Source organism: Balaenoptera borealis (genome assembly GCF_965194805.1).
Source record: "Balaenoptera borealis genome assembly, chromosome: 8".
NCBI classification, from domain to species: Eukaryota; Metazoa; Chordata; class Mammalia; order Artiodactyla; family Balaenopteridae; genus Balaenoptera; species Balaenoptera borealis.
The window spans coordinates 89099902-89124377 of record NC_138865.1 but is presented as its reverse complement, the minus strand read 5'-3'; the positions used below and the strand labels follow the sequence as shown (position 1 = coordinate 89124377).

Below are 24476 nucleotides of genomic sequence, written 5' to 3'. Positions count from 1 at the left end.
GATAGAGGGCACCCTCCTCTCCCCTCCCGCCTGCCACCCCCCTTCTCTCCCCTTCCTCTGCCCACCCCCAACCTCTCCCCTCTCCTCCTTCCCTCATCTCTTCCCTCCTCCACTTGTCTTCCCCCTCCTCCATCTTTCCCATTCACACACCCAGGCAGAGGAGAAGCTCTGCCCAAAGCTGGGTATCTACCCCCCTCCTCCTCTCTCACTGAGAGGGGTGTTACTCTGCAGCTGACCCAGCACTGGGTCACCTCTGGTTCCTACTTGGCTGCACCACAGAATCACCTGAGCACTGGGTCCCACACTCAGCCTCTTGTAGGGCGTGGGTATTGTGCTACACCAACAGGGTTGGGGACCACAGGCAATCAGGACTGACTAGGGGGCCTCCAGCCCTGTAGCCGGGAGCTGGAGCCAGAGCAAGAATGTGAACTGCCTGTCCTACAACACCTGCTCACTCCAGGCCAAGCTCAGTTTACAGATGAGGAGACAAGGCTCAGAGAGGTTAACTAACTTGCCCAGAGTCACACAGCCACTGAGTGGTTAAGCCATGTTCAAGCCTTAGAGGCTGCTAACTGCAAAACCAGGGAGGGCTCCTCCAAGCTCACGGCGCCTTCTCTGGATCCTAGAACACCTCCCCCAGGGGAAAGGACAAGTCTAGCCTATGGCCTCCTGAGTGGTGTAGGTCCTATGGGGATAGCTCCAGGCAAAGGAAAATGAGAGGAAGAAACATCTACCTGACAGGGAGGCTGTAGCAGGAACTGGTGGGGGGGGGGGGTGCCGAGCCCCAAGAATGTCTGGGGTGCAGCTGCTCCTAGGGAGCCTGCCCACCCTCCCTCAGCTCTTCCTGAAAGGCGTTTGGGGCCCACCCCTGGTGTCAGGTTCCTGGCCCTGCACCACAGCTGTCACCCCCATCCCCAGGGGCTGCTGCGTTCCCAGGCTGGAGGATCTGATCCCTCACAGCTCCACCTCCCTACCCCAGGTGGTGGGCCCTCTAGCTCAAAGCATCCCTCTCCCAACTAGGCCCCCAGCGAGCTCAGGCCCATGCTCCATTCTCTAGGGGAGAGGAATTACCCAGGGAAACTTCCTGGGGAAATATCCCCAAGAATAAAGGGGCTCCTCAAAACAGGAGGGAGGGCCCTATGGAAGACCCCCACCCTAAAGTGGGAGATGCACATTCACTTTTACAGAAGTCCTCTCCCCCATGTTCAGAACCTCACCTCCCAGGTGCTGCTGTCCCCTCATGCTTTCTCAGCTCAATCTGCCATGGGCACAGGACCATATTGTACAGAAAGCTCCATGTTGGGCAGGTAGAGAACTTGCCACCCTCTCTCTCACACACACACACAGACACACACACATGTTCTGGTCACCCACAAGAAATTTACCCACACACGGCAGATTAAACAAAGGCCGTGCTGACACAGGAAGGTGGTTTTCTGGCCCATCTCAATCAGCAATAAGGCCCAATAGAAGGTGCTAGCAGATGGGCCCAACTTTGGAACCAGACCTATTGTGTGTTTCCTAGCTAGGGACCCCTGGATAGGTCATCCCCGCTCTGGCCTCAGTTTCCCCATGTGTGCAATTCAGATGGTCAGTGGGTAGCCTTCATCAAATGGACCAGGGTTAGGGGGATGGAAGGGACAGGAGAATAAAGAACACACATATACACACAGCATCTCTAGGAAGAGTCCCAGGTTGTGTCTATTGCAGAGGCCTCTAATGGCCTCCCCTCTAGCCCACTGGTCCATATGTCCATGGCCCCCAGAAAGGTCCCTGTCAAACCAGCCTTTCCCCAAACACAGCCCCAGCCACCTACCGTCATGGCACAGAGTGGTAAGATGCAGATACAAGGCTGGGAGGGCACATCCACAGGGATCTGGGACGACTTGCTGGGGGGGTACATTGGTACCGACCCTGGAAAGAAGGATGAGTCTGTTTAAAAGACAGTAGGAGGGACTTCCCTGGTGGTCCAGTGGTAAAGGACCTGCCTTACAATGCAGGGGATGCGGGTTCGATCCCTGCTCAGGGAACTAAGATCCCACGTGCCACGGGGCAACTAAGCATGCGCACTACAACTACTGAGCTGGTGTGCCTTAACTAGAGCCCTCGTGCTGCAAACTACAGAGCCAACGTGCTCTGGAACCCGCGCGCCACAACTACAGAGCCCCCAGAGCCCCAGAGCGCATGCGCCCTGGAGACTGCGCGCCACAACTAGAGAGAGAAAACCCATGCGCCACAACGAAGAGCCCGCCCGCAATGAGAGATCCAGCATGCCTCAACGAAGATCCCACATACCGCAACTAATACCCGATCCAGCCAAAAATAAATAAAATAAATAATAAATAAATCAAAAAAAAAAAAAAAAGACAGGAGATGAGGAGGTAAAAGAATTCCTGGCAGAAAGGACGGTGTGAACAAAGGCATAGACGTGTGAGAGTGCAAGGGCGTGGGGAATGCACCAGAGTTACTTGTCCAAGCACTAGGTGAATTAAGACATTCAGGCGAATTAACACTGAGCCACGCACTGTTCTAGGCCCTAGAGATACACCACTGAACAGAGAGCTCTTCACAAGAGAGGTGGTGTGGTAGAGTGTTTATAAGCTTGGGTTTGGGAGCCACGCTGCCTAGGGGTGAATTACTACCTGTGTGATCTTAAGTGAGATACTTAACCCTTCTGCGCCTCAGCTTCCTTATGTGTAAGATAGGTAATAGATAACCTCATAGGCTTGTGTGACGGTAAAGTACGCTGATTCAATTAAGGTGCCTAGAACTGTGCCGGGTTCATTGTTCATTAAGCGTTAGGTGGTGGTATTACTAAACGGCTGGACCTCCCCATCTCCGCCCCATTGCCTAGCATGCTGGACCCCAAAGCCGGCGAGACTGGGCAGCAGCGCCCCCTCCTGGCTACCGAGAGAAAGAAGGGCGTCCTCCCGATATTCAGCGGCCCTCCCTGCCCTCTTCCTCCCGGCGGACTGGGAAGCCTCAGGAAATACTCTACCAGCCCAGGTTCACCGAGCGCTACTCCCGTGGCGGGCTCTGCGCGCGCACTTTGCCGTGCGGGGTAAATTAGATCGTCTCATCTAATTTTCAAACAGCTCTCTGAGGCAGACACGGTTACTGTTTCCATTTCACCAAGGGAGAAACTTGAGGCTCCGGGAGGTCGAGTCCCTTGTTCCAAGCCACTCAGCGAGGGAGCGGCGGGACGTGAAGGTAGGAGAGTGTGACTGTCCCCAGCTTCTGTTTGGTCGCGCGGGGCAGGCCGCCCCAGTCACTGTGGCGAGTGCGCGCCGGGGTGCGCGCCCGTTCTGTGCGCGTGTGCGCGCCCCGAGGCCAGCCCCGGGGGGCGCGGAGCGCGGCGAAGGGCGTGAGGAAGCAGTGGTGGCCCCGCGGACTCGCGGGGAGCGAGGGCGGGGCTTGTGCCGGGCCCTTGCCCCGCCCACCGGCCCCGCCTGCCGTGCTTAGGGAGGGAGGAGGCGGTGCTGGGAGCCGGGACTCGGCGGGCGGCGAGAAGCACGGAGCTGGAGCAGGACGCCGCCGCCGCAGCCACCTGCGCGGCAGTCATCAAGGTAGGGCGGCCCCGGGCCACCGGCCATACCCTCCCTGTCTGTGCGAAGTGTGCGCGCTGCGCCTCCGGGCTGCAGCGCCCGCGGAGGGATGCTGGGGCTCGGCGCACCGCAGGGGACCCGGCGGGGCTCGGGGGACCTGGCTTCCAGCCCCTCTGCGTGACCTTGCACAAAGCACTGCTCCTCTCCAGGCCTCAGTTTCCCCATCGGGACAGCGGGCCCAGTGGTGGCCCCTTCCTCGCTGGGCTCTTGGGAGGGGCCGCCTCAAGCTCCAGCCTCCCGACGGCGAGGGGCCCGGATGGGTACTGTCTGCACAGCCCAGCCGCAGTGAGGGCCTCTCATGCTGGCTGTGGCGAGTCGGTCCCGACAGTCCCCCCATTAGTGGCCTGGGTGCCTCGCGGGACCTGTGTCGGGACCTCTTCCCTCTCCTGGCTGAGTAACCTGCTGGGCCTCAGCTTCCCTGTACAGGAAACAGGAAGGCAGGGGGACACCCCCAAATCCCTATCGAGCCGGCCTGGGCATGCAGGGTGGGGCGGGTCAGAGTCTGCCTGCCAAGTCTGCCTCCCGGTCTGGGGCTGGGGGAGCCCTGGGTTAGAGGTGGTGGGGCCCTCGGCCACAGACTTGCCTAGACCAGACCCATGCAGACACCTGTATTTAGGGAATGGTGTGGAACCTGCCCTTCCCCATCCCTTCCCCACCAGTGCTGACGCCCAGCTCTACGTCCCAGCCTGGTGTATTAGGGATGGCTTGTCCACACACGGACCCCAGAGAGGCTACAGTGCCAAGAGAGCCATGTCTGAGTGGGGTTCGGTCTGGGACAGAGCAGATGTCTGAGGGACTGTGGCTCCAAGCTCTCTGGGTGAAGAAGACCTCTGGCATCTGGCCCAGCCCCTTGGTCAGATCCCCTTTGGAAGGTCTTGCTGTCCCATTGCACACCCCTTGTTATGGGAATCTCACTAGCTGTAAACAGAGCTAGAATCTGCTAGTCCTGCTCTGAGCACACAGACAACATCTGACCCCTCCATCCCCCACCCCGAGGCAATCATCTGGTCCCTTAAATCAGTTCACCTCAGGGCTAAACAGTCCCAGATCCAGCATTGTTTCTCCTGTCAGAGCCTTAGGGAGCAAAGGCAAGACGAGGGAGCTGAGGTGTCTGCCCGAGAGCAGGCAGTAGTCAGCCTGGGGCTTATTCAGAACCCACTGTCATCAGGACTGGAATGTGTCCCGTGTACCCTTGGGTTAGCAGCTACCTTAGAGGTCTGGAGTGAGAGAAGGAGCCAGAGGAGCCCTTCGCCAGGCCTTCCAGCCCATGCATGTTCTTCCCTGTCTTCTGTTGCCTGCCCTGATTGAGGGAATAGTTTCTGAGAATCAAGTCTGGGCCTTCTGGTCTCTCTTGTCCCCCCTCGTGACCTGCCCCTCACCTGGGAACTTTCTTACAGCCAAAAGAAGGGAGGTGCTGCCAGGGCAGGTAGTGAGCACTGTGTCCTCAGAGGTAAGTGAGCAGAGGCTGGATGAGCACTTGCTGGGGGTGAGCTGCCTTTGACTGCAAGTCTGGGGCTCTAGGGCCGAAGTAGAGTGACTATGACCTTACCTTCTGGCCATGGTGGAGCTGCACAGAACTTGAAGCTAGACCACAAACGAGTGTTATTATCCCGTCGTAAAAGCAGACTAAGTATATGTGCTGTCACTTGAGCATAGCTCCAACGCACAGGCTTAAGTGCTACCTATGTCTCCTGTCATCTCTACCTGCGTATAATCTGGGCTCTGTTTTCCTGCTCTACTAGTCCAAGCTATTTGGGCCTTGATTTAGAGGTATAACAGATTCTGATTATTAAAAAGTCATCCTATGCAAATAATTTTAAAATGCACCATGGAATTATGGAATATCTAAACTGAAAGGGATCTTAAGAAATCATCTCATTCAACCCCCTCATTTGACAGATAGGTATCCCTTATCCCTGGAGGGGATGTGACTTGTCAAAGGTCACACAGCAGATGAGCAACCAAGCCCAGCGATCTTGATTTCAGGACCAGAGTGTGTGTGTGTGTGTGTGTGTGTGTGTGTTTGGAAACACATACCACATAGTAAATGAAAGCAATCTGTATTTATTCCTATAAAATTAGCAGAAATAAATATAAAAGGATAAACATCTATGCTGGCAAAGCTATAGGGATTCTCCGGTAGCATTTAATTTTGCAGAGCAACCTGACAGTTTGTTACAAAAGTCCATGAAAATGATCCTAACTTCCCTTTGCCCCTAGAATTCTAATTTGAGGACTTTACCCTAAGGAAGTAATTATAGAGACAAGTGTAGTGCTGTTATTTACCAGAAGTTATTTTATGGTGAAGAAGCTCTTGGTGTTTTATCTGAGGCTTAATAAACATTTCATTTAAAAAGTACAGCTTTAATAATAGTGATACTAAAGCTTCCATGTCCAGAGTCTGGCCAGCACAGGAGCAGTGTGGTCTGGAGGAAAAGCCATGAGACTCCTGTCAGCCTAGATTCCAGGATGAGCTCTTCCTCTACCCCACTGTGTGACCTTAGGTCAATCCCTGCCCCTTTCTGTACCTCACTTCCCCTATATGTGAAATGGGGTAGATTCAGTGATTGCTGAATTTCTTTGAACTCTGACAACCCACATTCTAGACTTAGCAAATCTCTGTAGAGGAAGCCTTTATTAGAAGGAGCAGTGAACACAGGGATAACCAAAGATTGTTGCAGCCTCCTTCCCCCATCATTAAATGAATCCCCTTAGAGGCAAGCAGCTAGCTAGGGGAAGGGGCTTCCCTCAGCCTTAGACCTTTGTTATCTCCAAATGACCAGAACCTGGATTTTTTTTTTTTTTTTTTTTTTTGGCCGTGCCTCTTGGCATGGAGGATCTTAGTTCCTCGACCAAGGATCGAACCCTTGTCCCCTGCACTGGAATCATGGAGTCTCAACCACTGGACCGCCAGGGAAGTTCCAGAACCTGGATTATTTTAGAACCTACTGTATTTTTGTTTTTATCCTCTTTACCAAATATCGGGGAACAGAGATTTTTCAGGAGGATCAGAAAATAATTCAGCAAGATCTTCCATTTATTATGTTACGTCTATAGACCGTGCCTTGCCTTCTTCAGAACAGATTGGAGGTGTTTAGCAATCACACCTATTATGAAGGGCCAGGAGTTGGTGAACAAACATTTACTGGGCACCGACTGTGTATTAGGCCTTGAGGTACCTCCCAAGGGCCTGCAGGCTGCCATGCGAAACGTATTAGGTTATATGTGAAATGGCCAATATCTGGCTGTTTTTGACTTACAAGAAATGGCCATTTGGTTCAGCCTAAATGGAAAAAGATATAATTAAAAAGCACTGTGCTCCTTACCATAATTGAGAGATTGGCAGGGTGCTGTGGGGACTAGGGCAGTGTGATTACTGTATAAGCTTGGAGAAGTCAAGTAGGAAGAACATGGGAGCCTCACCTCGAAGAATCAATAACAACAACAACAACAATAATAATAAGCTAACATTTATTGAGTACTTACCACCTGCCTGATTGTCCTAAGTGCTTCACAGTCATTCATGTAATCATTCAACCTTTCATTTATTAAACACCTGCCTTGCGCTAGGTATCTTCTAGGTGTTGGGGGGAAGGGGGTTCTTGACAGTAAACAAAATAGACCAAAAAGAAAAAAAATCTGTCTTAAAAGAGCTTACAATCTAATAGGAAAAAAAGACAGACAATAAACACTAAGTACAATAGGTGGTGATAAATGAGATGGAGCGAATAAAACATAGGAGGATATTTTGAGTGTGTGAGGGGGAATGGAAGGAGGGGTTGTGGTTTCAAGTAGGGTGTGTGTGAGGGGAATCACTGAGAATCACTTTTGGGCAAAGGCTTGAAGGAGGTGAGGGAGGGAGCCAGCTGATTCCTGGGGAAGAGCCGTCCAGGGAGAGGGAACAGCCAGTGCAAGAAAAAAGCCCTGAGGTAGGACCATACCTGACACGTTGAAGGAAGGGCAGATGAGAAGAGTGCCACGAGGGAAGAGGAGACAGGTGTGAGAGGCCGCAGGTCCGATTGTGTACCCTGTCTCGTACAACATGATGGACTCCTGTAAGTTTGAGGGAGGTACTACTTGTATATCTCTTCTTCAGTTAAAGGGACAAAGGTACAGAGAGTTTAAGTAACTTGCTGAAACAGGGTCTCATAGAGGAGCTAGGGCTTTTGGTCAAGGGCAGTGGGAGCCATGGAAGGCTTTTGAACAAGTTATGAGCATGGCCACATTTGAGTGTTTTTTGTTGTTTTTTAATTTATTTTTATTTTTGGCTGCATTGGGTCTTTGTTGCTGCACGCGGACTTTCTCTAGTTGCGGTGAGCGGGGACTGCTCTTCGTTGCGGTGCGCGGGCTTCTCATTGTGATGGCTTCTCTTTGTTGCGGAGCACGGGCTCTAGGCGCACGGGCTTCAGTACTTGTGGCACTCGGGCTTCGTAGTTGTGGCTTGCGGAATCTAGAACACAGGCTCAGTAGTTGTGGTGCACGGGCTTAGTTGCTCTGCGGCATGTGGGATCCTCCCGGACCAGAGCTCGAACCCGTGTCCCCTGCATTGGCAGGCGGATTCTTAACCACTGTGCCACCAGGGAAGTCCCCACATTTGAGTGTTAGTGCTATTCCTCTGGGGTGCAGAGAGAGGGCTGTGGAAATAGTCCAGGCCTGGATGATAAGGCTGGACCCAGGCAGCGTAAACCATTGAACGAGGGGGCAGGGGATCTGCCAAGCTTGGTGCTGGGGGTGAGGTAGGGGTCCAGGCCAGGTGAGTAGGAAGAGGAGGAAGCCAGGCTGGTCTTGGGCTTATTTATTTAACAAATACTTAATAGCACTTCTTATGCTCCAGGCACCATCTAAGATTTTACATATACTGGCCCATCGAATCCTCAAAGCAATCTATAGAATAGATACTATTACTTATTATTTTTAATGGGTGTATTATATTGTATGTAAATTATATCTCAATGAAGTTAATTTACAAAGAAAGTATATTTGTTTTTTCTATTATAAGTACTTGATGATAATAGAGAATGTAGAAAAAAGAAAGGAAAACAAAATAAATCACATCTCTTTTTATCTTAGATAATCAATATAAATATTTTAGTATATTTACTTGGGTTTTCTTTTTCTACTATTATCCCCATTTTGCAGATGAGGACACTGTGGCCCAGAGAAGTTGGGCAGCTCGCCCAGGGTCATATATTTGGACCCATGTCATCTGGCTCCAGTGTTCAGGGTCTTAATCACCGCGCTGTGTTGCCTGTAGGCAAACCTGGAATGTCAGTTGGTGGGTTCCATTGAGACACCCCCCCCACCCCGCACTCACCCCACCCCCAGCATCCTTTCACAGATAGGAAAAGTAAGGCCCAGTGAAAGGTGGCACCTTGCTCAGCATCTCTCAACCAGTTGGGGGCAGATATGTGAGGTCTTATTCTAAGAAGAAATAGGGAGCTGAGAATTTGTAGGGTTGATGTGACAGCTGCTTCCAGCCTGGCCTTGAGCCCAGAGCTAGCAGGGGGCTGGCAAGTGCCATGACCCTGCCCATACAGAGTGCTGGGCACTTCCAGGGCAGGCCTGTGTTCTCTGGGCCCAAGAGTCTCAGCCCTCCAGCAGGCCCTGGGTGGGAGGCAGCCAGGGGTGGGGAGGGAGAGTTTGGGACCTTGCCAAGCCTGCAGGCCCCCTGGGACTTGTCTCTTGTATTCTGACTGTGCATTTATTTCTGGCTCCGGTGCCAGCAGACTCCTGGGGCTGCCTGCTGCCAGGGATGCAGCCCTGGCTTTGGATCCCAGCACAGCCACTGGGTGAGCCTCGGCCGGGGTCTTTCCCTCGCCACCTGCAAAGTGGCATCATAATGGTGCCAGCTTCAGGATGAAGGGAGATGTAGATGGAAAGTTCTGGCACAGGGCGTGGCACAGTAGTGGAGAGCCAACTACTGTTGCTGCTCCTGGGGCCACCCCAGGGTGTTGGCCCAGGCTGGGGGATTGAGCCTTCCCAGCCAGAGCCCTCTCCACGACGCTCCCCTTCATAACCTGGCTCGACCAGGGAGGCCCAGCCAGTGCAGGAGGAGACGGAAATGAACCTCAGGCAGTGGCTTGGAGTCCAAGATTACAAACAAGGGACACAGTGGAACAAAAGAGCCCACACCCCTGAGGAGGGAGACCTGACCTGACCACTGACATGCTCTGTAGGCAAGTCCTGTCCCTTCTTTATGCCCCCTGTCCTCTTCCATAAAGTGGGCAGGGCATTTCCTGCCTTAATAATCGTAACAATCGTCATCCCAGCAGCCATCTATTGAGGTTTTACTATGCCTGGGGAGTAAGGATGGAGATAAGCCAGACTCATCACTGCCTTCAAGGGCGCACAGCCTGGTCGGGGGCTCAGTTCTGATAGGGAAGCCCTGGAGCTGTGGGCTCTCAAGGAGGGGCACCTAATGCAGCCTGGGGCGGGGTGGGAGTTAAGGAGGCTCCCTGGAGGAGGTGATGCCTGGGCCAGGTTAGTGGGATTTGGAGTTGGCCAGACTCTGAAGGGGAAGAAAGCAAGAAAGGTCATTGGGTAAATTGCCCACTTCTCTGAGCCTCAGTCGTATAAAATTGAGATAATAAATACGTGCTTTGCCTAATGTATACAGCGGTTGTGAGTCTTAAAATTGGATAGAAAACATGGAAGCACTTTATGAACTATAAAATGCCAGGCACCTGTTCATTGCTGTTTACTGTGATATCTGGAGTCCCCAGGGGTTAGGGAAATACCAGGGCAGCATCTGGGTCCAGGAGAACATCCGGTCTGTTTTGAAAGATCTACAGTCAAATCCAGCAGAGACAGACAGCCTCCATTCACCTCACACCCCTTGATTTAAGGGTTCAAGAGTATTTCTGTGCTGGGGTACGGCTTTGCTTTGAGGAGGCCCTGAGAGCAATTATGATCCAGTCACAGCTCTGTCCCAAGGAAGGGGGGAAAATGTCCATAGGAACCCATCAGGCCAAAAGCACTGCATCCTGGTAGAGGCTGGGCGCCCTGATCAGGCCTCAGGGACCTGATCAAGAGGCACTGTAGAGAGCTGCCAGGTGAAGGGATGGAGGAAAGGGGAGCACCATGAGGTCACTGGGAAGAAACCAGTCTATGTAGAGGGAGGTCTGCAAATTTGTATTGCCTGGAAAAGCAAGGAAAAGAGCAGTGTGTGGTATGAGCCCATTTTGGTTTGAATATGAGGAAAGAATAGATCTACACACATGTAAATACAGAAAAATATTCAGAAAGACACACATCAAGCTGGTTGGTTATCACTAGATGGCAAAATTTTGTTTTCTTTTTTCTGTATTTTGAAATTTTATATGTGATAGACATTTTATTTCTATAAAGATGTGGCTATATGTAATATATGGTACAGTGGAATGTAGATAGTATGATAATCTGGCCAGTCTGCTGTCACCAGGCTGGAGGGTTTAAGGAGGCATCTGCAGCATGAGGACTTGGGTGAGGCCTGGAGGACGTATCCTCAGTGCTGGTCTTCCAGAACAGTTGAGACAGGGTCCAGGGATGGCTTGATATAGGAGTCACATGGGAGGAGAGGTCTCTGGGGGTCTCTGGAGTTGTTCCCAGGACTCTCTTCTTGGGACAAAGACTAGGGCTTTAGATGGCTGCAAGCACAGTCAGCATTATGACCGACTGCCTGAAACCAGGAACCCCAGGCCACGTCAGCAGAAGCATAGAGTCAGATCCAGAAAAATGAAGGTCTTGCTGGAGTTTGGGCTACCCCCTGAGTGGGACTGGGAAAGCTGGGACAGATCCAGAGGCCGCCAGGCTGGGGAAGAGCCTGTGCCTTCAGATTCCGTGATGTTTCTGGCTTCCACCTCAGCGTGCCAGACCCCAGAAGACCCTTTGCCCCCAGTGATGTGTGTTCTCAGTCTTTGGTCCCTGGGACTCTCACAGACCTTCTCATGTCTTTGCAAAGAGTAAAGGAACCAAGCTACTGTCCTATTTCATGGAATTCAGGGCACAGCCAGTTGTGAGATAATATACCATTATTTTATAATCCATTAAGAAAGAAAAAGGGCAGCCAATTAAACTATAAGTTGCATCCCAGTTTCAGAGATGTTAAAAATGTTAAAAACTCTTGTGTCTTAGAATCAATTAAATATGACGTGTGACAGGCCCCACCCTAGATTCCTTTTTTTTTTAACTAACTTTATTTTTTATTTTTATTTTTTAATATATTTAGTTTATTTATTTTTGGCTGCATTGGGTCTTCGTTGCTGTGCGCGGGCTTTCCCTAGTTGCCTCAAGCGGTGGTTTCTCTTGTTGCGGAGCACGGGCTCTAGGTGCGCGCGGGCTTCAGTAGTTGTGGCATGAGGGCTCAGTACTTGTGGCGCACGGGCTTAGTTGCTCTGCGGCATGTGGGATCTTCCCGGAGCAGGGCTCGAACCGGTGTCCCCTGCATTGGCAGGCGGATTCTTAACCACTGCGCCACCAGGGAAGCCCCCCACCCTAGATTCTTAATGTATATTCACTCATTTAATCCGTACAGCAACCTTGTGGCTAGATATTCTTGTCCTCTTTTTACAGATGAGGAAACAGGGGCCCAGAGAAGTTAAGTTACTTGCAAAGTCACACAGTCAGAGAGAGGTAAAGCTAGGATTTGAACCCTGTTCTAACTGGATTCCACCACATTTATTTTCCTAATCCAACTCCACAAAGACAAGGCTCCTGAGCTCTGGCCCTTGGGAAGAAGAGAATGTTCAGCAAAGTAAACGTATGTCAGTGCAGAAATGCCTGGTGGACAGGCCGTTAAACGCTGGGTGCTCTGAGGAATGCGGGGCCTAGAGGAGGGCTGGGGAGCTTACAGACAGGAAGGAACTTTGGGAGCTTGCTGGCTGGGTCATTACTCTCATCCTTGTTATGACCATTTCCAAGAGTAGGTTGGCCTATGGCCTGCCCTGGAGAGAGACTGCGGAGGCCTGTCCCACACAGATACCCCAGAACCTCACTCAGACTTATCCACTCATTCATTCCCTAAATAGTAATTTTTCAATTTAATTTTTTGAAGGAGACCTTTGTTCATGTATTGATCACTTTCTGCATGTGAAACAGAGCTCAGTGCTAGGGATACAGAGCAGAGCAAAACAGATAAAGGGGCTGCCCTGGTGAGCTCACAGACCAGAGAAGAGCTGGGCAGTAACTGGAGAGTACCACAAAACCCGGAGAAGAGGGGCATAAGGAGCATGCAGAGTAGAGAAATGTGCCTAGTCCAGGATCACTGCAGAAGGCTGTTCTAAGGGAAGGACTTTTGAGCTGAGATCTGAAAGATGAGTAGGAAGTAACCAGGTGAGGGTGGGGAGGGGAATATGCTAGACCAGAGAAACAGCCTGTGCAAAGGCCCTGAGGCTGGAGGAAATGGACTTTTGAGGAATTAAAGGCACTGAGTGTGTGTAGCTCGGATCCCTGGGCAAGGTGAGTGTGGAAAGGTAGAGTGGGCCAGAGCCTTCAGGCCCTGCAGCAATGGCCATGGAGTGGCATGCTTAGATTTCCATCTTTTGAAAATGTCAGGGGCAAGATGGTTGGTATCCAAGACTAAGTGACCAAGTGAGAACAGGTGGTAGCTGTGGGAATGGACCTATGTGGATGGTTTAAGAGATGTTTAGGAGGTGGAGGAGTGTGGGATGAATGATGGATTGGCTGTGGGTACAAGGAGAAGGAGGCCACATGGGCAACCCCTGGGATCTGGCTTGTCTTCAGTGCCCTTCACAAGGCCTGACTCGCAGAGGGAGGGGTTCTGGGGGGAGACAAGCAGTAGTGGGAAAGGATTACACTCTGTGTGTGCCTCCTGCCCTCATCTGGTTTTCGTCTATTTTTTTCCCCAGCAGTGCTTAGATACCCTGGTTCATCCAGCATCAGGGTTTTGCCAGACAATATGGGAAAAGTCAGCAGGATGAAGGATTTTATGGTGTTGATAAGAGTGAGGTGATGGATCGTGGAACTGGGGGGAGGAAATAGAGTGAAGAGAGAAGGAGGCAGATGGGGGAGAGAAGGTTGAGGAGGCCAGTGATGGAAGTTCTCATGGGTGAAGGTCTGCAGTGGGGGGAGGCCTGGCCTGATGTCCCAGGTTGCTGGTACAAGAAATGGGCATCATGGTGTGTAGATGTCACATGGCCCAGACACCATCCTACAAGCTGGCCTTTCAGAAAAACTGGAGCCAAGCTTGACAGACTATGTTGTCCTAGGGAGGGGTCTCTGGTCCAAGGCTCTCTCCTTGGGCCTGAACCCATTTTTATTGACCCATCGGGGGTGCTGACAAAGGGCTGGTCATATCTGGACGTGCCAGGAAGCTGGAGGCGGGGAGGGTGTGATCAGCAAGGGGGTGCTTGAACTAGTGACTTTGGAAGCAAGTGGAACTGTTTCAGTCATGGGGCTCATCTGAAGTCACACAGCTAGGAAGTGGCTCCCTGGTTTGGTTTTCTGTGTTGTGGATTCCAGATTTCAGAGGGTAGTTCCTTTCTTGTATCTTGCTCTGGACCTGAGAACATGACACTGCTGAGTCTGCAGCCTGGGAGGGGAGTTGTAGCCAGCTAGGGGATGGCTGGGACTGCATGCAGGAAGACTTCCTGGAAGAGGGAGCATCTAAGCTGAGCCTTGTAGCAGCTGGACATAGTGATGGGGAGGGAGATATTGGCAAAGGAACAACAGAAGCCAAGGGCTGGCAATGGGAAGCACACTGAGCCTATTTGGGATGCATTGAACATACAGTCTGAGTCTGCTCTGGCTCAATCTAAAGGGAATAGTATCAGATACTGACCAGATACCAAGGGCAGGGAGGTGGAAACAATCCACCCTGGCAGGGAGGAGTGTTTTATTACTGACATTGTTTAGAATTATAGGCACATCATGGGAATAAAGTCAGGCTTTTTGTCGCTCTTATTATTGTTTTTAAGTTCTCTATAGCAAATACACCCCGTCATTGTCTGCACCCAGGCTGACTGCTCACCTCCCTGCTGCCTTTGTCCCCACACTTCCCCTTCCCAGCAGGGGGGAAGAGAACCATAGAGACAGGAGCAAGATTTCAGCCTGTGCCTCAGAAGGCCCAGGACCCATGTCCACAGCTGCCCACACCTTACCAGGCCTGGGCTGGCATACCTTGGGGACCACTGGGCTGCAGGGCTCTAAGTCCTGCGGTGTCCAGGGCTGCAGTTGGTGGTCAGAGGCAGAATTCTTGGGCTCTAGGGGAACCCCAGATCTCACCCTCCTAAACAGAGCCTTCCAGAGTAATAAGGACAGTAGTAATCCCCTTCAGGGGTTACTTCCCAGCCCACAGATGTCGCCCTCATAGGCACTCAGACAATAGCTGGACCCGAATAGTCCCGTTTCACCGATGAGGCTTCAGAGTGACTCAGAACCGTGGCCTGCTGATGACCCCATGTCCCCCGTCCTGATGGCACTTGTAACCTTTGCTGAGACGCACATCTCCCTGCCACCCACGGCCACCCTCAGAGCCAGTGGGTGATCTTACATCACAAGGGAGGCAGCCCAGCGGGTGAGAGGTCAGGCAGCTGCCTATGGCCCAGTGAGAGAGCCAGGAAGGGGCCCAGTGTGGCCAGGACTCAGAGGTGGTAGCGTCAAGAACTAGCGAATTGCGTTCTCTCTGGGATCTACCGCTGACCAACCAGGTCACCTTGGACCAGTTACATCCCTTCTCGGGTCCTTGTTTCCTCACCTGCAAAGTGAGGGGTTAAACTAGGTGATCCCTACCATCCCTTGCAGCCTGAAAATCTTCTCTGAGAGTCTCCCTGTCTTCTATTCCGGTGGCTTCCAAGGTGAGGTACGCAAGATGCTCATTGGGGTGCAGGAAAAAATATCATCTAAACAAGAAAATCATTCACGTTTGCTCACATTTGCCAGGTGTAGACACACTGACACACTCTCCAGTCAGGTGTCAGGCAGCTTCATGTCTCATGTCTCCAGAAGTCTCTGAGAAAGGGGTGACAAGGACATCCTACTCTTTGGTTTGTTTTAGGCAGGTTATCCCAACTAATTAAACTGGTCAGTTAATCCAGGTTAATCTAGACTAATTAACCCAGATTGGATTTGTGGATTATATTAACCAGTTTTAACAAACTACCCTCACAAAATGGACAAGTGGTTTTGAAAGATTTCTACAAGGACACTGGATTGTTAGTAATTCTGATAATGCTAGAGCATGGGGACAAGACAATGGGAGAATTAACACTTGGCTTTCCAGCACTATCACTTCAGTCAGCCACAAGGCAAGGAAAAAAAAAAAAAGAAGTCAGCGCAAGATTTTTTTGTGGGGGAGGACACTATTTGAAATAGAGATTTACAGTCACTCTGGTTAATGATGAATCTCACCTCTTGTATATATTGTACCTTATGTCTACAGGTTATGGTTACTTGTATATAATATAATATATTGGGGTGGATGAGCTCGATTTTTTTCCCTTTGGAAGGAGTAAATGATCAAGACAGTTTGGGGCCCATTGCTGTAACTTCCTGGTCTTTTCTATGCTGCTGCCACTTCTGACACACCACCACCTTTGTGATCATACTTTGTTCGAGTGAGATGCGATTTCTCCATTTTTCTACCTGTTCCCAGGGCAAAGACTCCATGGCTACCTCTGGGCCCACAGAGCCCAGCATGGGGGTCTGTCTCCAACTGAGGACTTGGAAAATATGGGTTGAGTTGATGTGCTTCAGTTTACCCTTCATGCTCTACTGGCCTCTCTAGCAGCAAAGACTTGGGGTCTGTCTCTTCTCCTGACCCTAAGGAGCCCCATCTTTCCCAGCCTGAACCACATTCTGGAGAAACGCAGCCCACCTTTCAAAGGTCTGAGCCTCAGGAGGGCCCAGCTAGGGTGAATGACCCTCGGCCTCACAATTAGAAGACCTTCTTCCCCAGCCATCCTTGGAATTTGTTCCTCTGAGAACAACAGCACAGATAAGAAACAAAATATTTGACACCGTATCCAGGCACAGGATCAAAGGGGACTTTGTTCCGTGTCTTAGAGGACTCTCCTGGGCTGGGAGTGCTAGAGACCTGGATCCCATTCCTGCTTCTGCCCTGTGTGTGTGGCCCTGGGCATGCTGACTCAGTTTCCCCTTTTGTACCTCGTGATCTCTGGGGGTCTGGCCAGTGCTGCTTTTCTGAGATGTGAAGTCTGGGATCTTTTTGGAGACCTGCTCTTCTGAGTGGTTCTTTGCCCCTATCTGGAGGGTTTGGGTATGGTCTGGTCTCCAAACTGGGTGAAAGATGGGGACAGCTTGGAGCATTACTGTGAGGCAACCAAAATGGGACGAAGATGGGAAACTGAGTCACACAAGAAACTCCCCAACCTGGAGCAGAGCCATCCCAGGGTTAGGTGTCAGGGGCCTCAGATCTCTGGAAGGGCTGTCGTGGGGCAGAGAAACGGATGTGGTTGGTGGGGCTCCAGGGATGGAGACAGGGCAGTGGGGGAAATTGTAGATTTCCGCTCAGTAGAAGGAGGAAGTCTAACGGTTGAGCTCTCCTGCCCCCCGGAAGGGGTGAGCTTCCCTTCAGCAGAATGATGCAAGCCGAGACATGCAGACTTTTCAGATGGAATGGTGTGGAAAGGAGAGCAGAGAGCTGGGCTGCATGCCTCCCTGGGTCCCTGACCCTGGGCAGTCCTGGGTTATTGTGTCTGTTTCTTGCCCCCAGATGTAATAAGATCATTTGAGAGAGGGGGTTAGTGGGTCTGGCTGAGAATTAGATTAGACGAGAATTAGAGCTTCAGGCTCTAAACTGGCACTGAGGGCTGGGGGAGGGGCATAAGGCTTCCTCTGTTTTCATCCAGTTAAGGGGATTTTCATGCCTCCCAGCACAGATGACCCCTCCCACTCCTGAATCTTTAGATCTTTAGGTGTCGCCTCTCTGAAGAGAAAAGGAACATGGGCACTTTGTGCTTCTGGTTTAATCTGTAAGCCCTGTTCAAAGTCCTAAATATTCATTTCAATCCATTAATACAGGTTAATAGTTTAAACCCGTGCCTGGTTATAGTGAGCAGTCAATAGAAGTTACCATTATTACTTCTTTAAAAAAAATTAAAAAAAAAAAAAATTTTTTTATTGAAGTATAGTTGGTTTACAATATTTTCTTAGTTTCAGGTGTACAACATAGTGATTCAATATTTTTATAGGTAGATTATACTCCATTTAAAGTTATTACAAAATAATGTCTATATTTCCCTGTGCTGTACAATGTATCCTTGATGCTTATTTATTTTATACATAGTAGTTAGTATCTCTTAATCTTGTATCACCCCCTCCCCCCTTCCCTCTCCCCATTGGTAACCACTAGTTTGTTCTCTATGTCTGTAAGGCTGTTTCTGTTTTGTTGTATACATTCGTTTGTTTTATTTTTATTAGCTTCCACATATAAGTGATAACATAGAGTATTTGCCTTTCTCAGTCTGACTTATTTCACTAAGCATAATACTCTCTAGGTCTATCTCATGTTGTTGCTGTTATTACTTATTTTGAATTTACCTTGCGTTTACCATGTGCCAGGCAGTGTTGTCAATGCTTGTCAGGTATGAACTCATTTACTATTACCACCCCATTTTATAGATGGAAAACCTGAGGTCTAGAGAGGCTGACTAACCTGTCCAGAGTCTTCCGTCTGGTATGAGGTGGGGGCTGATGTTTGAGCCCAGCAGGTGGGCTCCCGACTATGTCTGTCACCACTGCTATGCCACCTCTCGACGTTGTCATATTGATCTCGAGTGTCCTCTGTGTAATAAAGAAAGAAAGCGCCTTTGCCTCCATTCTCCCTTCAGAGCCTCCCAAAGCCTCAGGAGGGTTTCAGGCAGGGATGCACATTCCCATTTTATGGATAGGGCCCAGGGGCACAGAGAGGGACAATGACTTGAGCAGGGTCACACAGCCGATGAGGGCAGAGCAGAATGGAGCCGGGCCCCTGATCTCAGAATATCTGTGCACCATCCCTCTACAGAGCAGGGCTCCCAGCTGAAGCCCAGTGGGAGTACGTGCTGGTTATTGAGGGCACTGCTCCCTTAAGGGGCCCCTTCCTTCATCACAAGGAGCAGAGCCAGCTCTATAGAGAGGGCAAGCAAGCCAAAGGGAAGATGATGGGAAAAGCCACCCTCTGCCAGGGAGAAGGTCGAGGCGGTCCTGAAGGTGCCTGAAGGAGGGGCGAGGATCGTCACCCTGCAGGGCCCCTTCTGCACAAGGCCTAGGCAGAGAAGGCCCTGACTAGCCACGAGTAAAAGGGTGAAGGGGCAACCAACCTGCCCCCCACCCCCTGAAGTCACGTCAGGGACCGACTCTAAGGCCAGGGGTCAGGGAGGGTTAAAAGAAGCAGGTGCTCCCTGGGGAAACAATCGTGGAAGCAGAGGTGGAGCCAGTGAAGGAGTGCAGGAGAGCTGGGTGCTGATCTAGCTCGGTGCTGCTGTTTCTTTCTTTTTTTTTTTTTAATTAATTAATTTTTTATTTTATTTATTTTTGGCTGCATTGGATCTTCATTGCTGCACATGGGCTTTCTCTTGTTGCAGAGAGCGGGGGCTACTCTTTGTTGTGGTGCACGGGCTTCTCATTGCAGTGGCTTCTCTTGATGCAGAGCACAGGCTCTAGGCACATGGGTTTCAATAGTTGTGGCTCGCGGGCTCAGTAGTTGTGGCTCGCAGGCTCTAGAGCACAGGCTCAGTAGTTGTGGCACACGGTCTTAGTTGTGGCATGTGGAATCTTCCCGGACCAGGGCTGGAACCCATGTCCCCTGAGTTGGCAGGTGGATTCTTAACCACTGCGCCACCAGGGAAGTCCTCAGTGCTGCTGTTTCTTTTTTCTTTTTTTTTTTATTGTGGTAAAATATACAAAACATAAAATTTATCATTTTAACCATTTTTAAGTATACCATTCTGTGGCATGAAGCACATTCACACTGTTGTGCAGTCATCCCGCCATGATTTTTTAATTTTGACTTCACCATAGCCTACTCTATTCATTAATGGTTTGCTTACATGTATGGATGAAAAATGTGCATTCAGTGCTAAAATATCATGTTTAGCAAAGGAACCGTACGTAGGACACTAACACACAACTTGCCCCATGCCAGGCACTGCTCTAAGGCAATGTAAATGGATAACCGTATGGAATCGTTATGATTCCCCTATAAGGTAGGTTCTGTTATTGACCCTAGTCTACAGATAAGGAGACCGAGGCACAGAGAGGTTTGGTATCTTTCCCACTCCCCCCACCCCGGCTCTTGTCTGGGCCCACTGGCTTGTTGAGGCCTCACTGTGTGCCAAGGCTAGAGGCTCTGTTCCACTACTTGCCTCATCTCACAGCAGCCCGGCCAGAGGTAGGTGCCGTGTGGTGCTGAGACTTAGGGAAGCTGAGTTGGGTTGGTAGCCGGGTCTCTAACTCTGAAGCCTGTGTCTTGACTAGCTGCCCTCCATGCCTGCTGTTCAGGTGGTGAAGCTGTCGTGGGAACACCTGCGCGATTCTTGAGTGCTGGCCTGAACCCGCGTTTGTGTATTTAAAAGAGTATTGGACAGAGAAATCCCAGGATCACAGCCCCAAGTGGCCCCGAGTTAGGAACTGGCTGTGTGCTCACAGAGCCTTTGGAGGTCAGGTTCCCACTAGTTGTGTAACCTCGGGAAAGTGCCTCCGTCGCTCTGAGCTGAGTGCAGCTCGCTGCATCCAGGAAGTGGGGATAGTTCTCCCCACCCCAAGGCGGCTGTGAGGAGTGAATGGAATAGTGAACGGGAAGGACTTTGTAAATCATACAGCAGGGCTGTAGAGCAGTGGTTCTCAGAGTGGTCCCTGGAGCAGCTGCATCAGTGCCACCTGGCAACTTGCTAGAAATGCAGAATTCTCAGGATCCACCCCAGACTTGCTGAATCAGAAACTCTAGGATGGGCCCAGCAGTCTGGGTATTAATCAGCCTTCCAGGGGCCCCTGATGTGCTCTCAAGTTTGAGACCCACTGTTGGGAGAGATTCTTGCAAAGTGTAAATGAGATACCGTCACCAATCCTGGCAGAGTCAGTCTCGGGGCAGAAGTGCCTCTTCAGCCCAGGGTGCTGACATCTTTCCTGTACTCTTCGTCCTCCAGTGAACCTCCCACCCTCCTGCCCTCCCTGGCCTGCAGGCCCAGCCTGAACAAATGTGGGCAGAGCCCAGAGAGGCTGGAAATGGGGAGAAGTCCTCACCATCCTCTCCTGGCGTCTGTGGCAGACACTGCCTGGGGAATTGATTAAGGCTGCACAGTGGCATTTATCTCCAGGTTGATACGCAGGTTGGGGAGAAGCAGTTGGGAATTTCCCATCACCCTCCTGTGTGGCTGGTCCAGGAAATGGAGGGTTGGGCTGCCCAGGCTCGGGCAGGAGCAGGCAACCCTCAGTCATACCTGGGGACTCTTCCCACAGGGAAATGGGTTGAATGATGAAAGGAAGCTATTTTCTGATCTAAAACCCCAGCTGCTGAGAAGTGGCCCAGGAATGGGCCTCGAGGCCGGGCTTCCCAGCTCCATGTTTCTCTCAAAGAGCTGAGATCTGTGGAGGGAGATCAGGCCTTGACTCCTGGTCAGCCATCCGCCAGCTCTTCCCTGATCAGTCAGGGTCCTCTCCTCCTGGGTCCAGACAAGGAAGGCCTCAGAATCCTCCTCCTCCTCCTCCTCCTCTCACCATATTCCACAGCCCCTCCAGCAGATTGGAGCTGGGCATGAAATGAACCCACTTATTTCTTCCTTAGGCACAGCCCACAGTTGAGGAAAGAAAATACTTGCCCTCCCTAATGGCAGGGGCTAAATCCACCTCAGCCCTGGCAGGTCACACCCTGGTTATAGACTTTGACACCTCCCTCCGTGGTCTCAGGTGCCAGCTCAGCTAGCATTCAGAGCCTTGCCCCGGCACCTTTCCAGTCACGGCCCTCATTGCTCCTCTGCATTTGCTCAGGCCCCAGCTGAATTGGACCCTTGGGTTCCCTGGATATGCCTTTGCCTGCCCACCCCTCACCGCGTGGCTCAGTGCAGAGCCTTCCACCTGCAGTGCCGTCCCTACTCTGTGCTGGGCTCGCTCTGCTCAGCCTTGAAGGCTTAGCTCAAACACAGACTCCTGGCAGCCCTTACCCACTCGCCAGGTTTCAATCTCCCTGCTACCCCGAATTGAGTTTGCTGGCCTTTCCCATCAGTGTGGGCTCCTGGGGGGTAAGGATCGTTCCTGCCTCTGCCCCATGGTACCCAGCACAGGCTGGACTCAGAGAAGGTCCCAGTGATGCTGCCTGGACTCACTCTGGGCCCCAGGTCCCTGCAGCAGGGCAGGGTGAGAGCTGATTTGTAGGTCCACTGATGACAGAATTCAGGCCCCCTGGCCAGGTGCCCATCCCAGAACAGAGCTTCAGGGCTTCAGGGCTTCAGCCCTACTCCAGGATCACTGTGGGGCTCTAAACAAGGCACCTTCCCTCTTTGTTTCTCAGTGTCCCTCTCTGTCCAAAGACAGATCCAGAAGTTCTGCCAGAGAATGGACAGTAAGCAGGAAGTAGAGCTGCCAGATTTTCAACCTCTGGGAGGCATCTTTAAAAAGTCTCCGTGACCCTTGTCTCTCGAAACTCACAGATAAGGAAATTGTGGGGCAATAAATCTTCGTGGAGTTTTGGTCAGGGCCTGATCAGGGGGAATAAACAGGAAGAAGGCCTGCTCTGTGTCTCCAGAGGGTCAAGGCAGGAACAGCTCTGAGGACTGGGGCAGCTGCCAGGCAGGCAGTCCCACTGCCCTCACGGGCCCCCCAGGTCTGGCACATGGGGGCTGCAGAGCCCTCAGCGAATTGTCCTAACAGGTGGGTAGGGCAGAGGTGTTACCATTTTATGGGTAGGCAAACAAAACCTAAGAAGGGGACAAGATTTGCCCAAGGTAATGTAGCAAATTGGCATCAGAATTAGGACTCTCCAACGTGACCAGCAAGCCTGCTATGGAAGAGACAGGCCCAGTCCCTGGCTCCTAGTACCCAGAAGGGGTGTTCAGGAAAGGCCGGTGGAGTGAGTGAAAGCTCAATCCAGGAGCCAAGTCAGTCTCCCCCTGGGTGCCTGCCTGTGTGGTTTGGCCTGTGGGTGGGCAAAGCTGAAGGGAGAGGACTGGCGTTGACAGTCCAATGGATGGATGGATGGATAGATAGATGGAGGAAAGATGGGAGAAACACAGGGAGCAGGACAGGAGGAAAGGAAGGGAGCATCCATCAGCTGACCTTCTACTTAGTACTGAAACCGAGCGGGACCCTGTGGGGCTCCTGGGCACAAAAGCCTTTCCGGGTCCCCCGTTTCTTACTTGCAGGGTAAAGGCTTCAGCCTCCTAGACCTTCCCAGAGTTCCAAAGGGCAGATTCAAAAAGCCATTAACCAGGGAAATAGGGAATGCTGAAACAAAGGGGGAACAGTCAAGAAACTATACTGCAGTGATTAAAGCAGGATCCTGGTTCCTCCTCAAGGGATATACCTAACAATATCTTTGGGCTCTTCTGCAGGAACTAAGAGCCCCACCCAGGTGGAGGGTGGCAACTTCTGGCTGAGCACAAGATTTCAGGAACACCGCTCTGTTACCTCACCACCAGCCAATCAGAAGAAAGTCACACACCCTGCAGCCCTCGCCCCAAATTTGGCCTATAAAAACTTCTGCCCCAAAACCATCGGGGAGTTTGGGGTTTTTGAGCACAAGCCACCCTGCTTGGCCCTGCAATAAACCTTTCTCTGCTCCAAACTCCGACGTTTTGGTTGCTTTGGCCTCGCTGTGTGTCAGGCACATGAACTTGTGTTCAGTAACAGTACCAGACACGTGCAAGGCATTTTACATCTGTTACCTCATTTAATCTTGGACAAGGCCCCATGAGGTAGATCCGAGGGTACTCTTTTACGGATGAGGATGCTGGGGCCCGGAGACAAATGAGGGTCCGGGATTTGAACCAGTTGCCTCCTCTTTCCCCTCCCTGTGTATCAGGATGGGGGACCTCATAGGCTAGAGAGATGGCTCAGGCCTTGGAACTTGGGAAGCCCCCTGGAGGCGGTTCTATTTGAGCCGGGCCCAGGAAGGTGGAGTGAGAGGAGGGGGCATCCTAGGAACCCAGCTAAGTGCCAACCTTCGACTTACCTGGGCTGACTTACCAGCTCAGACTGGTCTGGGCTGACTTGGCTCTAGGCAGAGAGAAGGGGTGTGAGCAAAGAAGGGGTGTCTGGGAAAGCCAACGCTTTGTGGGGAGAGCAGATAAGCCAGTGTGGCTCAAAGGGCAGGTGTGTGGAGATGAGGGGAAGGCCGTCAGGGAATGTGCAAGGACCTCAAAACCCAAGTCCAGCTGAAGGCTTTATCCTGAGGACAGAGGGGACCTGGGGTTGGGGGAGTCTTAAGGGAAATGACAGAGTCAGGGTGGGGGCAGGGTAGGAGGCCTGGGCTGGGGTGGAGGAGGAACAGAGTCACAGAGAGAAGAGGCTGGCTGGGCCTCACACAGCCTGAGGAAAGGGTCAAGAGCAAGGGCACGGGGGTGGCAGGGGAGGCCAGGTCATCTCAGGAGATGCCCTGCTCCTCCTCCGGGCCCAGGCACCTGGCTCTGGGCAGTGTCAGATGTCAGTAGGGGAGGTGCTCCCTCAGGCCTAATCTCATCAGGAGGAAAGAGGCATTTTCTTGGCTCTCTCTCTGACTCAGCCTGTATTTCCTGTGGGCCTGCAGGGAGGCATCTGTGCTGGGCCAGAAGGACCGCAGAGCTGGAGGTGGGGTGATAAAGGCAGAGGTGGGAGGGTGCTCGAGGCAGAGAGAACCTGGAAAGAGGACTGTTATTCCATGCTGGCTGCAGGGTGCCTCAGCCTCCACTGCTGATGGGCCCCGGGCGGTTGAGGCCTGGCGGGGGTGGTGGGGTCCCCAAGGCA

At 51.7% G+C, this 24476-nt stretch overlaps 1 protein-coding gene across 2 annotated transcripts in view; it reads left to right on the top strand.

Moving 5' to 3' along the window:
- Window positions 1–2501: 2501 nt before the first annotated feature.
- CORO2A (coronin 2A) overlaps window positions 2502–24476 on the top strand; it is a 56768-nt gene continuing 34793 nt past the window's right edge. For both annotated transcript variants that reach the window (XM_082404073.1, XM_082404072.1), the window contains exon 1: window positions 2502–3566. The gene's annotated coding sequence lies outside the window, so the exon portion shown is untranslated. The remainder of the gene's footprint in view (window positions 3567–24476) is intronic.